The 18860-nt window shown below is 41.2% G+C and overlaps 1 protein-coding gene and 1 long non-coding RNA gene across 4 annotated transcripts in view; one reads left to right on the top strand and one right to left on the bottom strand.

Annotated features, from left to right (window-relative positions):
- LOC147029018 (nectin-3-like) overlaps window positions 1-18860 on the top strand; it is a 427027-nt gene that overhangs the window by 206843 nt on the left and 201324 nt on the right. The gene's annotated exons all lie outside the window — the stretch shown is intronic.
- LOC147029021 (uncharacterized) lies at window positions 6143-7382 on the bottom strand. The gene is made up of 3 exons (XR_015056967.1): window positions 6533-7382; window positions 6357-6435; window positions 6143-6269 (listed from the first exon to the last, which is right to left on the bottom strand). It is a non-coding gene; the product is annotated as an uncharacterized LOC147029021 (long non-coding RNA).

Below are 18860 nucleotides of genomic sequence, written 5' to 3'. Positions count from 1 at the left end.
TCTAAGAAAAATGTGTCTAAAACGTTGGGGCACGTCAAATACGGTATGAGTAAGTTTGGTATACGTGAGTAGAACGCTAAAGTACGCTATCATACGTCGTCGTAAGTAGAGAACGTCAAGAAATTTTAAACATGTTCAAAATTTTTGGACGTACTCGGCGTATGACACAAGTTCCGCATGCGATGGGGATAAGTTTTACACACGTCCACAAAGGCTACTTATAAGCTACTCATAAGTCGAAACACGTCGCGGTAATGTCTTTTTTACGCGAAACTTATTTCTAACTTATGTTTGACATGCTTTGAACCAATTCTTTACGTAGTCCCAACACACATCGACGTATGTAGACGTATTCCAATGACGTCTTCCGGTCGACAAAAAAAAAAAAATGAACGTGTTTCTAGCTTACAACTGCCATATAAAGACGTGTTCCCAGCGGTTTTGGGAATTGGTATATAAAAATGCTGCTCATAAAAGGGGAACCCAACAGTGTTTTCGAGTCCTTTTTGAGTCGATGTCCATGTCAGCAGTAACAGTATCAGTATCAGTATTAGTTGTAGTTTGTTCATGTTGGCAGTAGGAGGTGAGTGTGAGGGGGAGGGTGTGGGTTATGATGGATCGTCCTTGCGTCCGCGTGTCCACGGGTAGGAGACGTCTTTTCACCATTGTTCGAAGTTCTTCGCGGCTAATTTTTTTGGGGCTTTTTCAACAATGAGCTATAGCTTGTTTTTACGATTTAGGTCTATTCATAACGGGTTGGACAAATGCACAATGAACTAGTAATGTGCAGAGAGCGCTTTGATTACTTATAGATACGATATACCAACGAATAATTGTCGTGAAGCCGGCGTTCACAAACTATGCCCAACGATAGCCTAACTTATCCATATCGTGCGGCAGTTTATCTTTGCCGGTGACGTAGGGTTTGCTATTCATAGGCTGCCACTCAACGATTTAAATAGCTGCATCTCCACTATTGAAAGTAGATGCTTGCGCTCAACAATTGGATTTTTTTTACACTCAACGACTTTTAAATGGTACCACTCAGCTATTTTCATTGTTTACAATGAACGATTTAAATTGCTGTCACTCGCCTTTGTTTTTTGACGCCGGGGTTTTGAAATTTGAAGCGTTTCTTCTGAACGTGTTAAAACGCTCAAACTCGACTATTTTAAATAGACGCTGCCGATGGACAATTGGAATCATAGCCAAGCTAGACATCGAAGTGTGAACATCCTCGTCATGCCGAAGAAAAGTTTGAAGAATGCTGCAAATAAGTGTCCTGGCCGTGGCCGTGGACGCTGACGCAAGTACGATCCATTATTCTGACGTCTTTCAGCCTATGAGTAACTTAAAAGTAACGTCTGTCGATGTGTGGCAACGATCGCGTAACGTGCCAACAACACGTTAATCATAGGTTAGAAATAAGTTTCGGGTACGCTAAACATTACCTCGGCGTGTCTCAACTTATGATTAACTTACAAGTAGCATGTGTTGACGTCTGTCAACGATCGCAGACCGTGCATACAACTTGTGGCCAGCGTAGCGGAACGTGTGAGTCATACGCCGGCATACGTCGTGAAATTTCAAGCATGAAAAAAATTGAGGACAACCAAAAAGTACAACGTTTAAAGCCAGCGTACAACGACGTATGGCAGTGTTTTTCAGCGTGCTCTCAATGTTATCAAAACTTACCCAAAACGTATTCAACGTGTGCCAGCGGTTTAGAAAAAAAATTCAAAAATCGGCATACGTTGGCTAAAACGTCAAGGTGTGACTGGGCCTTTAGAAGATAATAATGGGAACGGTTCTCATTGGGTTTGTCGTTTTTAATTGTCAAGATAAATATTATTTTGATATCAATGGTCTTCCACCACGTGTTGAAGAAATAAAATTCTTACAGAATGGTGTTTATCAAACATTTCAAGTCCAAGAATTAAATTCCAAGTGTTGTGGTCAATTATGTCTATATGTGTTATTTCAACTCAACAAAAATAAAAATTTTAATGACATTTTTCATCGAAGATAAATGACATGTTGGTAAAGATGGTTCTATCTTTAGTGTATCCCAAGAACTGGATATTGATTTATCAAATTATTACACAAAGGCACAGGTTATATCCTGAATATAGTGTAGCCTGTCCTGAACGACAGGAATATAGTATAGCAAAAAATATTAATTTGAAAAATGTTTATAAATTAATAAATTATCCAAGCCCGATTGACGCGAATGACTTGGTGAGATTAAGTGATTTATCGCAATATATATCCTTAAATAAAACGGCACGTTTTGTTGAAGGAGTAGAATTTACAACCACAACACCTGGTTCAACAAACCATACACATTTTCTTATTATATTCAATTATCTGCTTTGTATTGAATTTTGTAAAGAAGGAAGTATAGTTAATATGAGAATAGAGAAAGGGAGGTATAATATGTGTGATTTAGGATATAATTGGTCTTTTTCTTTAAACCTGGAAGACCTCCATAATTTTTATCAGTCTCGTAAAGAAGAATTTTATCCTCTTGGTAAGAGTCAGCAGATATGTGGAAGCACAATTGGAAAACAACAAATACACGATTTTAGGAATAGGAAACTATTTTATGGTGAAGCAATAGTTTATATGACAAAGAAGGAAGGAAATTGGAAAATTATACAAAGTCGAGGAATACAAACTGATTTAACAACTGGAAGATGGGGTGGTATTACGTGCCATCATATTAATCTGTCATATATTTCTGATACATAAATGACAGCAAGAAGGCTTCAAGAAAATTATAATTTTTGCATTCAAGAATACCCACAAGAAAAGGGTGTTAGATTTTACATTCTTTATGAATTGGAACATATACACGAGCATTTTTCAATTAAGAACTGACTTGTACTGATATTAAAAAACCCACAAATAGAGATTTGATTAAAATATTAAGTAAAAATGAACTTCTCAAGGTGATGAGATATTAAACTCTTTTTGAAATCATCAACAAATCTTATTGGTTTCCTATATTGTGAAAAATAATTGTGGATTCAAGAGTATCGCAGAATCCAGATGAATATATGTATGATATTCTAAGGGGTGAAAGTAGTTCAAGGATAGTAAGGGATGAGGAAGGAGTTGAAGAAAATGAGGCAAGAGAGAAGGAGGAGAGGGAGAGAGAGGAGGAGAGGGAGAGAGAGAGAAGGAGGAGAGGAAGGGGAGAGGGAGAAGGAGGAAAGAAAATAATAAAAATGAATAAAAGGCTTAGAAGGAGGAAAGAGAGAGAATAAATAAATATAAAAATATGGAAACCAGTGAGATTATGAAAAGATCAAAGGTATGACAGAAAAAGAAATCAATCTCAACGCACCGAGGAGGAAAACAAAGAATTGGCAAGTCTATAAGAAATATATGCATCAAGAGTTTTAACATCGATTTCAGGGAGAAGATTTAACTGAGAAAGTGGAGATAAAGAAGAGAAAGAAGGAAAAGATTATATTATCGATGATGTTGGAGTAATTGACTTTGATTAAAGTTTTACATTTTTTTTCTTTAATAAATGGAGGAGAGAGTGAAGACATTTCTAAGGATTCTTTATGTTTTAACAATTAAGATTCAAATGTGCATGTTGGAAACTAAAAAGGTTTTCGCACTCTTTTGGAATTTTTCACATAAATAAATAAGTTATTGTCTCAAATGTAAAAAGAAAACCGAGAGTAAAAATTTCTTGTATGTTTAGAGTAAAAACAATAGGGTTATACAAAAAGGTACATGTTGGGTGTGTGGCTCAAAAAAGAGTAAATTCATCACCAAACACAAATGAGGGTGAGATATACAAAAGTTTTTATCAGGAAGTAAATTTACATCAACTGGAATACCAGGGGAATTACATCTACCAGGGTATTCTTTCTGTGGTCCAGGAACAAACTTGAATAAAAGATTATTTGAGGCTGACAATCCTAAACCGTGGAGCAAACCGATCAATAGGGTTGATGAAGTGTGCAGGAAGCATGATATTGATTACGTGTTTACATGAATAACACGACATTGGAAGAAAAACATGAAGCCGATAGAGAAAACTTGTATAATTTGTCTCTGATACAAAATCCAACCTTGAGAGAAAAAAGTTGATAGGGTCATCGTGAAGAAGATGATCAGTGCAAAATTGAAACTTGGGCTTGGAAATTCAAAAAACTTATAGGCTCCAATGAAGTCATCAAGATTGAAGAGCAATTAGCTGATGAATTACATAAACCAATAATCACAAAGTTTCATAGAAGAAGGTTTATTCCAAGGAAGTTGATTTTTTTTTTCTGGTCCGCTGATTTAATTGAACTCGAAAATAAGTGGTACACGTATGCTTTAACCGTTATTGATTTGAGGAGTCGATATGCGTGGGTTGTTCCTTTGAAAAACGAAACAGGTAATACTCTTTTGTTAGCTTTCCAACAGATATTCAATAAAAGCCAGAGAAAAACTAAAAAATTGTGGACTGATGAGGGTTCAGAGTTCTACAACAAAACTTTTGTGAATTTACTTAAAAATAACAACATTACATTATACAGCACCTTAAATGAAGGAAAAGCAGTTGTTATTGAGTGTTTTAATCGCACTTTAAAAGAGAGTCTTTAAAAAAATTCACTCAACTCGGTTCTCAACAATGGTTATCTTTAATTCAGGACATTGTAGACAACTACAATGATATGATTCATACTTCAATGAAAACTAAACCATCAGAAACATTTACAAAATTAAAATATGAAAAAGAGATTAATGTCAGAAAGCCTAAGTTCAAAGTTGGTGATGTAGTAAGAATATACAGGTGGAAATCTCATTTTGAAAAATGTTATACCAAGCAATGGACAAATGAACTTTTTAAAATTGTTGATGTCGTCGGTGCAGTTCCTTGGACTTACAAATTAAGTTATTTAAAGGGGAAAGAGATTTGAGGTTCATTTTATTCACAGGAATTACAAAAGACAAAGGTAAATAGGGGATTTTTGACTCCGCCCCTTTTTGACTCCACCCACACAATCCCCACCCATGCAAACCCCACCCACAAAAGCCACATCCACACAAGCCCCACCCACGCAAACCCCACTCACACAAACCCCAGCTATAAAAGCCACATCCACACAAGCCCGACCCACGCAAACCTCACCCACATAAGCCACATCCACATCCATCATATCCACATAATTAGTGATTAGTTTATTAGTTCCCCACACACAACATGTTTATTTAATTTTTAAAAATTGCTCCACCCACACAAGCCCCATCCACATAAGCCCCATCCACACAAACCCCACCCACACAAGCTCACCCATAAAAGCCCCACCCGCACAAGCCCCACCCCCTGTGCACTCCCACCTTTGACCCACCACCCCCCTCATCCCACCCCCACCCTTCCCCACACACGCACACGGGAAGGGAGGGGAGAGGAGAGGGATGAGGGGGGTGGTGGGTCGTTGGGGGAGCGCACTTTGGAAGAAAATAATTATATTAATGTCCTCTAAATTGTAATCGTTGCTGGTGTTTTATAAATTTAATTTTTATGCTACAAGTCAAATTGGCTGTCAGTGATGCTTCCCTTTAGCCAAGAGTCTTTTTCCCTAAATGTTGATAAAAGGAATGTCTTGCTATGGAACAAAGTGACCTTTTCTGATAACACCAACTTTGTTATGATTTCAAAGTTGCTTTTCACTTCGAAGACACGTATTGCATTTTGGAGTTCTTTGGCTAATGTTTCACAGCCCCCTCCACTCTCCCTCTGAAAGCATATAAATACCAGAAGTTGTAATCTTGTTTTAGTGCAAGCACGTGAGAATGTATACCATCTCAGTCGGTTGTACTCCAAGAGAGTGCAAGCACGTCTGGATGTATACCATCTCAGTGGGTTGCACTCCTTGGGACTGGCCAAGTACCAAGTATAATAAAACTCTCTGATGTAATGTACAGTACTTTCACGTTGTGGCAAGTGAATTGATCGGTGTCTGTCATTTGAATAACAGGATTTGCATCTCGTCGGTTAAACGGTTGATTAAAAGTAAATACAGGACCAAATAAAACGTAAGGCAATAACTTCCACAACAGCACCTTCCCCCCAACCATAACCCTCCCCCAACCCAACCCCCCCTCCCCTTTACATCTTTCTTCTTTTTTTGTAATTCAAAATCAGATAATTATATGGAAAGCATATACAGTTAATTAAACAAGATGAAAAACATTGAACAAAATCTTCTTTCGCAGCAGTCTGATGGTTTGTGATTTTGAAACTCGGTCAACGTATTCTGTTCAAAACAAAGAGGGAAGAACAATTAGGGTATATAAAGATGATTATATCATGATATTAATAAAATAATAAATAACACATATACCTCCAGAAGATTGAGTGTCATGTCAGATTCCTCCAGAAGATTAAGTTGTGTGTTAGGTTCATCCAGACAGGTGTTTAAACTGAAAAAAAATAAAAATAATTATGAGAACACTCAAGAGAGATATAGACAGAGACATAGCGACAGAGATAGAGACACACAGAGGGATAATTTCTCACCTTTGACTCGACTCATTCAAGGTCAGAGGACGTGAGAGGACTTCTTTCCAGCCAACAATAATGTCATTCAATTTTCTTCTGAACGATTGAATGTCTTAAAGGAAGTCATTCATTTTTTGCCATTCCTCGTGATATTCAAACACCTCATTTTCCAGATCGGTTATCAACGATGTTCTTATTCGGGACAACCTGTAAGAATAAAAACATACAATAATTATTGGTTGTGGAGTGATTTAATTCTGGATAAAACAACAAATAATGAATTGGTTTAAGGATCTCACCTCTCCTCTTGTGAAAAAAATTGATCCGCAAGATCGGAGTACTCCTCTGCACAATCCATTCTCTGAATAAAACGTATGAAGTTCGTGTTTGGTATCAAATAGGCCAAGTTGATGATATCATGGGAGATTACACAACAATGGGTTTTTTCGGGTGTGTCTCAAAGGAAATGACTTCAGGCTTTTTTGGCTTGGTTTGGGTGTGAGGGCTGAAATCGAGATTTTATCTTTTCTTTCATTTAAAACTTACTTTTAAATATCTTCTTTTTATTAAAAGTTGTTTTTGTTTGCTTTTAGCTCAACTTTGTTCTGTTCGTGTTCTGATGATTTAAGATATAACCATGAGAGACATGGGCACAGAATACTTCCTCATTTCCACAGCAGGACTGTGCTCTTAAAGGCACTTCCCAATTTTACAGAACCGAAGGAGGGATAGTGAACTTCCCTTTCTTTCGTGCTTGAAGAGATAAAGTGAATATACTCGATGGAAATGAATGTTAAAAGAAAATTAAATGAGTCTCAATTTTACATTTGCTTGTATGGGAGGGAAGGGGATCGGTGGGGAGGAAATGAGTCTCCTATTGTGAGATTTTGGGGGTTGGGTCAGAAAGTTTTTCTCTCTCCCCATTCATTTGAATGGGCATCCCAGAAACCCCATTTATCATCTACTGATGTTCAAATAGGAAACTGTCACTTCACTCAGTAGACAGGCACAAGCTTACACTCATCACTATTGAGGACAATATCTCTCTTTCAGCAAAATATTATCAAGTGAACAATAATAGACGAATACTTTGACTTGAATAAGCCTTGGTGGTAGACCTGTGAACATCTTAACATCAAGTGAACACCCCCTAATAATTTCCTGGATCCACCCCTGAGCAGGTTAATGGAGATTGGTCACTCAGACTGGAAACCTTACATTGACATCATTGGGGAGATTCTTTCCCATAAGCCTCGACATTATGACTTGATTCCAAAGATAAATTTGGTCTTTGAAAATATGTTCAAGGAGTCCATCAATATCCGTTCTTTTTGCCAAATAATTTCCTTGAAGAGTCCCTGAGTAGGAATGCAAATATTTCACCTTTCTCACACTTTAAAGTAAAGCTACAATAATATTTCTATTTAAAATGCATCGACGCGCACATAATATTGACAAAATTTGATTCCTTATCAAATTCCTTCACATCATACGGCTGCCAGGGGTGTGTTCAGTTAGCAAGATTCTTGTAGAGCACTTGCCAAGTGGCTTAAGCACTCAAGCAAGCATGTCATCCGAAACTATTGATAAGGAACGGCTGGCTTGGCAAGCGCTGGTTAACTGCTTGGTAACTGAACAGTAAACACACCCCAGGTATTAATCTGCAGGGTGCACGGGGTCCACTCGGTACCCGCTTTTGGTGAAACTCTCCAAATCCAGAACCATTGCTCACCTCCACTATTTCATTCTTTCCTTTTCTCACCTGTGGGGAATGAACGACCACATTCTTCTTAATCTCCTTCTTTTCATCAGATCATCAAGACAGCTGTTTACCACCATCTCATGTAACCCCCCCCCCCCCCACCTTTCCACAACCATTATTGTAATACCCCACTAACTCTCACCAAGTCGACCTCTTTGTGGGTTTCCAGTTATTCTTTCAACTTCCGTGATTGTGAGTTTGCAGCTCTCTCCAACTTATTACCTCCCCCCACTCCCCCTTCATGACCACCGGCAAAAACAAAATACCCCTATACATTATTTGGGGTCATGCTGATCCTATGTAGCAAGTATGGATGTCATCTGCTCAGAACTGGAGGGGTAGTAGCGCGACAAGCAAACACACAAACACCGGAACGTGAGTTATAGTAAGGATGCTTGCCGGTATTTACAATGTATTTCATCAATATATATATATATATATATATATATATATATATATATATATATATATATATATATATATATATATATATATATATATATATATATATTTTTTTTTTTTTTTAAATCTAAATACTTCCATTATTTAATACCATCTCTATATATGTTAAATTAGTATTATTAATTAATGAATTTACCTCACTAAAATAGTAAATTCAATATTATATCAAATGCAATGCAATGGGAACTTGTTTACACGAAAACCAACCAAACTTAAATATCAGGTGACGATGGAGTCCAAAGACATTCTCACAAGACCTTATCAATCAATCAGCCAAATATCCTCTTTTTGACATGATGTGAAGACCTTCTCAGCACGTTCCACAAAATCATCCTTCACGAAACAAATTCTTACAAATCTAAGTATCTGAGATGAGAAGACAATGTGACCCATTTTAATTGGTACATTGCGACCTGGAAATGTGTACAAGACTACCGGGAAACTGAAATAATCAACTTCATGATATACACTTGTACTAATGCCATTCTGTCCAACTCCAACCAACACATCTCGATATGCAGCAACTGTACAATCATTACCACTCTTATTTACAATCGGGCTATCTGGATAAATCTTGGAAAGCTGCCTATCAAAGAAAATTACAGTAAAAAGCATGATATTTCAAAAAGTTATGCATGGGTTCTGACAAAACTTGGTGGAAGAGTTGGGTAGCTGACCAGAACAAGCTGATTCGATTTTGGTTCAGGTCCGGATGCAGATTTGTCCTTTCAGTGGGACACAAAACTTAAACTGTTCAGCCTGGCAGAAGTATGCCCTTTCTGAGTGCAGTTTTAGTTTCACCCTGTCTCTTCCCCTTTCCCTCATTCTTTCCCCACATCTGATATTTCTCAAAGTCTTCCTCTATTTTATCCCTCGACCCTACTGTTGTGTCCCACCCCCCTCCCCCCCCAACTTTACTTTCTCTCTCTCTCTCTCTCTCTCTCTCTCTCTCTCTCTCTCTCTCTCTCTCTCTCTCTCTCTCTCTCTCTCTCTCTCTCTCTCTCTCTCTCTCTCTCTCTCTCTCTCTCTCTCTCTCTCTCTCTCTCTCTCTCTCTCTCTCTCTCTCTCTCTCTCTCTCTCTCTCTCTCTCTCTCTCTCTCTCTCTCTCTCTGCTGTTCTTTTCGTTTTATTATGTCCTGATTCATTCTGTGTTTTCGCTCCTCCACAAACCTCGACACCGTGTACAAAAAATACCAAGAAATAAAAATCCACATCATCTTTTAGTCCAGGAACTATTTCTCATAGGGCCAAATTAAGGAAATTTTTTCAACAGCCCTTACAGCTTTCGTCTGCCATAATGTTTTTGCAGAAGGTGGCCTCTGCAACAATTCCAGGCAGTATGTGGTTTTCAAATTGTGGTTTTGCATTGAAGCTACAGTTGTTCAGGTGCTTATTTTCATGAATTGTCGTTTTTTTTGCACCCATAAGCCAAACATAGGTTTCTTTATTGTTGTTTTTTTATTGAACCTTAAATTATTGATTTCAGAACATTAACCCAAAATAAGTTTCCATTCTGTGAGAAAATCAGCATTTCACCACGGAGCATAGCTGTCCAGCCATAAGACGACTGAAAAACATGTTTCCTGCTACATATCATGTGTGGATTGATTAATCATCATTAAAATTTGCACACACAAGCACAATTACACTTGAAATTTAAATAAAAACAAAACGTTTTTATTTAAATTAAAAAAAAATTCAACTATCCACTTATTTTACCGAAAACTGATGTGTTGGTCGTGCAGCCTTCTGTAACACCCAAATGTGCTCGATTTCATATCCTCCATTCGAAACCAAAACGAACAAGTTTGTGCCTTTGTCAGGATGAGGGTATTCCATCTCCATACAAGGTTCAGCCTGGCAGAGGTATGCACACAAATATTTTCATAAAACTGATACTCCCCCAACTGACCTGAAGACGGTCTACCCTGTGAGGATGAGGTCGATTTAATCTGTTGATTCAATCAGAAACTCTACTGAGGAAGATGAATAAAATCACTCAGTCATGGTTATTTGTGATCAGGCAGTGAATGCTAAAGCACTGGAGATATTCAACTCACAAGTTCATGACAGACTGCAGAGAAATGTGTGATGTACGGACTCTTCCATCTGACCATCAAATATCTGGCTGTTATTGGTCACCACTTTGGGAGTGCTGGATTGCAAGATATCTTGATCGCATCAGATATATCAGCAATAGTATCTGTTGATGCAACACTTGATGGTCAATAGGTGTGAGAGCACAAAAGTTGGTGGCATTTTGACATGGTCTGGCACCCTGCCCTGCTCACCAAACTCTCTTCCTATTGTATCCAAGGCCATCTCCACTCATGGCTTGCAGACTTCCTCTCCTGTTACAGTCAATGTGTGGCCCGAACTGGAGTTCTTTCATCACCTCTTCCTGTCCAGGCTGGAGTTCCTCAAGGTAGCGTTCTGGGCCCTGTTCTTTTTCTAGTTTTCATCAATGATCTCTCCGCCTCTCTGGAAAATCTTCTATATCTCTTTGCTGATGACTCCACCCTCTGCCATACCATCGGTTATTCCTCAGACTGGCAAGCAGCAGCTTCTTCGTTCACTGCAGATCTGGGTAAAATCACAAACTGGTCCAACACGTTGAACATGTCTTTCGCTCCGGACAAATCTCACACTCTCACTATGTCTCTCCGAAAGGACCATTTAGAACCCCCCCCCCCCATCCATTTTCTCATCAATCCTCTGGAAGAAGTCCTTTCATTCAAGCTTCTGGGTCTCACTATCTGCCATGACCTTTCCTGGGAAAACCACATTTCAAACCTCGCCTACAAAGCCAGTCGCCGACTGGGAATCCTCCATCGTGCAAAGTCCTTCCTCAGCCCACCTGAGCTCCTGACCACTTACAAAGCTTTCGTCCACAGCTTGATGGAGTACTCCTCTCCCCTCTGGGCTGGTGCTCCTGCCTCCCACCTTTCTCGGCTTCACGCTGTGGAAACCAAGGCATTTCGGATCATTGGGATCTCCCGCAATGAGGGTGAGTCTTTGGGCCTCTCACTCTCTCACCGCAGGTTGGTCGGTGGTCTTTCTGTCTTCTACCGTCTCCTTTCCAGCCTCGCCCCCCCCCCCACTCTCTCTGCGATTTGTCCCCACCACATTTCCACAGGGCGCTCAAGGTCCGCCAACAACCCCCTTCTGGTAAAACTACCAAAATCATGACTCACTGCTCACCTTCATTCTTTCATTCCTCTTTTTTCCCCCGCCTTTGGAATAAACTTCCTCACTCTATTCTTTCTCTTTCTTCCCTCCAGGCTTTCAAAACAGCTGTTCACCTCCACCTCTTATCATCCCCCATCCAACCCTCGATCTTTTCTTGCCCCAATAATCCACCCAAGCCCACCTCCTTCAAATTCCCTGCTTTCTTTCCTGAAAGTCCCTGTAATGTCCATCTTCTGTTCCCCGTCCCATCCCTCTCCCTTCCACAGATCTCCTAATGTCTCTGTTCCCCACTGTTTTGTCCTTCCCACGCCCCTCTTGTCTCATGCCCCCCTTGCTGTGCGTTGTGTGTTAGCTCTCACGCGAGCCTCGACAAGGTATAAAAAAACAAAAATCCTAACAAAAGGTGAGACAAATTTCAATGTTAATGTTTGACTGATAAAAAAAAATGTTGAGTTAAGACAGGATGTCTTACCTTGTACTGGCCATTTTGCACAAAAGCTTATTTAAGGGTAGGCATATAAACAGGGTGATAACACACAAAAAGCTCCTACCTCTGCAATGCTATCACATATTTTCTAACTCTTGGGTTGTATACGTTGCCAAAAATCACTATTATAATTATTCCCCCCAGATGGTACCGACCAACCCGACTGGCTCATGGGCTGTCTGCTGAAGATGTGTCTGAACAGCACAACTTTCATCTATGACAGTGCACATCACTGACAAATATTTGGCAGAGATATGGATTGGTTCACCAGTCTCCGCTTTTGTGGCTAATTCGGTGTTGGAGGAACTCAAAAAATATATATTTGAGTCTCATGAGAATTGGCCCCCATGGTACTGGAAAAGGAATGTGAATGACACCTTAGCCATTGTGCATAAAGACATGGAAGACCATCTACTGAGACAACTTGGCCAGGTATTCCCCAGCATGAACTTCACAATAAAAACTGAAAAAATGGCAAACTGGCCTTTTTGGATGTGGAGGTTCACCGAAAGCCTGACGGCTCCCTCAATAATTTGGTTTACAGGAAACCAACTCAAACCAGCAGATTACTGGATTTTAACTTCTGCAACCCAATCTTCCACAAACGCAGTGCAGTACAGACCTTAGCAGCTTGGGCATGGAATTTGTCGTCATCTAAAACCGATGCAATTAAAGAAGTCAGATTAGTCAGAATGAAGGTGAGAAGTCCTGTTCAGAATGGGTACAGCAAAGGGATACTCCTCACCTTGAAAGAACCAAAACGGACAGAACATAAGGAGCCAGAACCACTTGGGCACTGTGTGCTGGCCGTACTACCCGGGCCTTTCTGAAAGGATTGGCAGGACAGGACGTGGCGCACTGATTGGTGTAGCCTACAAACCTCTACGCACCATCCGTAATGTCATTTCAGAACTAAAGGACCCAATACCAATTGGCGATTAAATCTGGAGTAGTTTACCATTTGTCATGTAGAGATTGTGACCAATTCTACATTGGTGAAACTGGAAGAAATTTAAAACAAAGGCTAGAATGGCTAGATGAACATCAGTGAGTAATTAGGCTTGGAAAGGGGACCCATTCAGCCATAACAGTCATTGACTGCAATCTGGACACAAATTTCTCTTTGATGGGACCCTTGTCCTAGACACGACGTCCAACAAACAACACAGGTTGATTTTGGAATCCTGGCACGTGAAGAGCCAGGAGTGTGGTCGAAATGGAGAGATGGTGGACGTACTCACACGATACACACCTCTGATGCAAATGGCAAGAACTCGATGGTGCAAACAGCTGGATAAGGTGAGCAACAAACAACACTTAATCCCAAACACCACATCCGCATGTGGACAACACCCAATGAGAACCCTCCTCATCATGTCCAGCCCGGACACGAAACCAGCCTGTTCGTGCCGTGGAAACACAAAAACAACAAGCGCACACACATGTTCACCCACACAAACAACACCAGGTCACCTGTCAGTAAAAGCAAAAAACGAGCAGAGCACCCCCTTCGATGATGTGATTTAACGTTTATTTTGCTTGGGGTTTGCAAAATATAATTAAATAAAACACTCCTCCATTTGATCTCGAGCACCAACACGTGACCGGAAATGAGCAGTCGTGTCGAAATAAAAACCGGACACGCGCCAAAGCTTGGGGTCTATTAGCCTGAGGAAGCTGGCTGTGAAGCTGGTGAAACAACGCCTTAAGGCCTTGTCGCATCTTGACGATTCAGGCAGCGTATGCCGACGTATGAAAAATTTGTCTAAAACGCTGGCACATGTCGAATACGTTATGGGTAAGTTTGGTATACGTCGTAGTACACTGGCATACGTCGTAGTATGCTGGCATACGTTGAAGTACGCCGAGCTGTTGACAAATTTTAACATGCTTGAAATTTTTTGACGTATGCCAGCGTATGACTCACACGTTCCGCTACGCTGGCCATAAGTTGTAGGCACGTTATGCGATCGTTGACACACGTCGACACACGTTACTTGTAAGTTACTAATAAGTTGAAACACGTCGAGATAATGTTTAGCATTGGTGTTCCAGACTCCATATTTTTTTTTTTTTTAAATTCGGCATGACGGTGATGTTGACACTTCGATTTATAGTGCGGTTATAATATAATATAATTAATAGGCTGTCGCTCAATGACTTAAATCATAAACGCACTAGAAATCGAAGTGTCAACATCACTGTCAAGCCGAAGGAAAAAAACAAACCATGGAGTCTGGAACACTGACGGGTTCCTCCTGTGTAAACCCCATTTTCATATACCAATTCCCCTAAACGCTGCCAATACGCCATTATACGGTAGCTGTAAGTTAGTAACACGTTCAGTAAGTTCTGTGGTCGTCTGGAAGACGTCAAATACGTCTACATACGTCAATATGTGTTGGAGATACGTTACACATCGGTTCAAAGCACGTTACTCATAGGTTAGAAATAAGTTTCGGGTACGCTAAACATTACCTCGACGTGTTTCGACTTGTGAGTAACTTACAAGTAACATGTGTCGACGTGTGTCAACGATTGCATAACGTGCCTACAACTTATGGCCAGCGTATGCGGAACATGTGCGTCATACGCTGGATACGTTGAAAAATTTTCAACATGCTGAAAATTTGTCGATGTATTCAGCGTACTACGACATATGCCAGCGTCCTTCAGCATGCTTCAGCGTGCTTTTAACGTATACAAAACTTACCCATAACGTATTCGACGTGTGCCAGCGTATTCGGCAAATTTTTCATACGTCGGCATACGCTGGCTAAATCGTCAAGGTGTGACAGGGCCTTGACACTTCGATGTCGAGTGCGGTTATGATTTGAATCGTCGAGCCACAGCCTTTTAATAGGCTACGCCACGTGATCATCGGCGATACGCTGCCACGCTATGCATAAGTTTGACTATCGCTGGGCATAGGTTGTGAACGCCAACGACACGCTCAGCATTCATTGGTATAAGCTATCTATTTGTTATCGAAACGTTCTGTGTACGTTAATAATACGTTATGCATACGTCCAACTCGTTATGAATACGTCCAAAACTGGAAGAAAAAAAAACATCAATAGTTCAGCGTACGCCAGCGTTTTACATACATTTTGAGACCTTGCTATACGCTGGCTAAAACGTCAAGGTGTGGCAGGGCCTTAAGACCGGGTCTACTTTTTTGTTTGTTTGTTTTTTCTTGGTTACACTGTCGAGGCTCACATGAGAGTGAACACACAGAATGTACAAGAGGTGCAGGAGACGAGAGGGGTGGAAGAGGCAAGGAAAAAACAGTATGGAACAAAGACATGAGGAGATCTGTGGAAGGGAGAGGGATGGGGTGGGGTACACAAAGTAAACACGATGGACACTACAGGGACTTTCAGGTTCTTGCACAACAGGAACTTTCAGGAAGGAAAGCATGGAATTTGAAGGAGGTGTGATACTTCACTCATGATACTTCACTCTGATATCTGATACTTCACTCATGAGAGGGGAGGGTGACAGGATCATGCACAGGGGAGAGGAGGGAGGTAGGGGATGAGGGGTGGGAGAGGGTGTGGAGTGACACTTCTTCCTTGACTTGATTGACTTGACTTGAGAGGGGGGAGAACCTGCCTTTACTGTCTTGCATCGAATACACTTCACTTCACAAATTAAAAATTCCTTAAAAACAAATGTTATTTTAAAAATATTGGATTCTATCAGAAGTCCACATATTCATTCTATTGCATCCAATGTTTATCGAAGTGTTGTTTAATTATACTGTTGGAAAAGAGTTATTACTTGCCTGAAATAAACTACTTTTGTATTTGTGTATATATATATATATATATATATATATATATATATATATATATATATATATATATATATATATATATATATATATATATTGTTACGTTTGAGGGGGGGTATGCATTCAAAGGGTAATTCGGATGTTTAATTGGGTATACCATGCTGTTCGAGTTTACCAGGATCTCAATGTAATAAGTAGCAATTCAGTGGTGATAAGTTGTCTAGTAAATGTTCATTTCTTCAAGGGGGAAATGATAATTGTCACATAATTAGATAGGGACACGGGATAGGGTAAGTGTGTCTGCGTAAACCCCTTTTGGTATTCTCTGGAGGCTGGCCGTCACGTCACAGGACAGTGCAGCGGATGGCTCCGCCCCGTGATCACGATTGGCAGAAGGCGACGGCGGTGGGGCAATAAACGGCTCGATTGGAAGTGACGAGGACAGGAGGATAAAAAGGTTCTGTTCGGGGTCGAAAAGGAAAAGGAAGAGGAAGAAGATTGGGACAAAACGATCGTGTTTTTTTTGGTGTGGAGGCTGTTGCGCGGGAAGCATACTTGTTGTTGTGCTGATTCGATCGTGTTCTTCATCGTGTCTTGGAGCCTTGCTGAGCCTCGTGCCTCACCTTGGTTGGCTCTGGGGTTCTGCTGACTCGGAGTACGGGTCGAACGGCGGGCGGACCTGCCTCCCTCTCCTGCTCACAATTTGGCGCCAGAACTGGTTCCCTGGTGGCTGTGAGTGGACTTGGGCCAGGACCAGGAGGTCGACAGCACCACGGTTTCTCCTGCCCCCCCCTGACGAGAGCAAGGCCAGCTCGTCCGACGCTGATCCAGGGACAATTACGTCCACACCACGGTCCTGCCTGACCACCAGAAGTAGCTTCGTTGTGTGTGTGTGTGTGTGTGTGTGTGTGTGTGTGTGTGTGTGTGTGTGTGTGTGTGTGTGTGTGTGTGTGTGTGTGTGTGTGTGTGTGTGTGTGTGTGTGTGTGTGTGTGTGTGTGTGTGTGTGTGTGTGTGTGTACTTGGCGCCTTAGAGGGTTTGAGATCTGTATATTCATTGGAATTGTCTGTGTTTTTCCCCACGCCCGATCCCACACCATCCCGTCGAATCGCCCCGGATCCCTCTTCTTGCCGAGTCTTGTTATTTCTGGTTAATAATAAAAACAAATAAACAACATCAACTCAGTGAAAAGCGACTCGTGCCACCTTCCTCGTCCCGTTTGCAGTAGAGCGATTAGAACCGCCATGTTTCGGTTATAAATAAATAAACCTCCTCCATCGTTTCGGCTCATTCTACGTTGGCGGGACTGTTCAAGTCCCGTGGACGTCACATTGGTGTCAGGGTGTTGGATGTTCGAACCCCTCTAAATTATATTTGGTATCGGGAGAATATACCAAGATTAAAATCTCGCCACGAATTGGAATATAAAATTACTACAGAAAAGCGCACGAGCGCGGGAAACTTTTGGCGGGATTTTTCAAATTTAAATTAATTGGCGGCAAACGGGACTTCTGCACCATGGTGGATGTGCAGATGTTTGAGGAGGAAGGCCACGTGTCTGGCAGCGAGTCGGGGGAAGAAGGGAGAGATGGGGGTAGGATTGGAACCTCCCCCATTCCGAGCGTGGACCGTGCTTCATCGCCCGTAACGGAGCCGGCAGCGCCGGAAACCGGCACGATGACGATCTGGACAATGTTGGAACATTTAATGAGTGCAATTACAGCACAGGGGGCAAAAATGACGGCACAGGGGGCACAAATGGCCGAAATGACGGCACAAATGGAAAATCAATTCGTGACACAGAGGACAGAAATGACGGCACAAATGGAAAATCAATTCGTGACACAGAAGGCAGAAATGACAGATCAATTGGGGGTAATGGGGGTACAGTTGGGTGCACGGATTGATTTAATGAGGGATGAATTGGGGGAAAAGATGGAGAAAATTAAAACTGAGATGCAGGAGTGTGTGGATGTTAAATTGGGGGAAATACAAAGTAAATTGGAGGAAACAAAGGTAGAAATTACATTGGAGGGGGAAAATATACGGAAAAAAATTGGTAGATAAAATTGATGCAACGAACATTCGGGTTGATAAAGTGGATGAAAGCCTGGAACGTCATCGTGCCTGTGTGGATGCTCGTATGCAGCTGCAAGTTGAAGAGTGGGGAGAGCTGAGGAAGCAAGGGATGAATTTGGCGGAGGAGGTAAAAGGATTGGAGGCTCGTTTGGGCGAACAAGATAAAATTATGAGCCAAGATAAAGTCTTGGATAAAGGCCTGGTAGAGCCGTCTTTTGTAAGTAGAGTGTCCGGGTTGGTTGAGGAGCAGCTACAAACTCGCGACGGAGCCTTGGAGGAGGTTGTGCGGGCCCAGAAGATCCTGCGAGAAGAGGTGAATCGGTCCATTCAACGTTTGGAACAGGAGGCAAAATTGACCCATGAGACCCTCACCACAAAACATCTTTGGCCACAGTGGGCTCCGAAATTGGATACACAGCCACAAGGGTGTTTGATCCCTGGGCTGGATTCGGATAAGGGAGAAACTGAGAAGCGGGCCACCGTAAAATTGATCCCCCTGGTAAATTTCGATGGATCAGGGAGCGTTGAAGCTTTTCTGACGCAATTTGAGCGCATTTCCCGACTAAACGGGT

This window comes from Eptatretus burgeri, chromosome 4 (genome assembly GCF_056783735.1).
Source record: "Eptatretus burgeri isolate ZD-2024b chromosome 4, Ebu_testis_v1, whole genome shotgun sequence".
In the NCBI taxonomy this organism is placed as follows: domain Eukaryota; kingdom Metazoa; phylum Chordata; class Myxini; order Myxiniformes; family Myxinidae; genus Eptatretus; species Eptatretus burgeri.
This window is presented reverse-complemented; position numbering and strand designations above follow the sequence as displayed.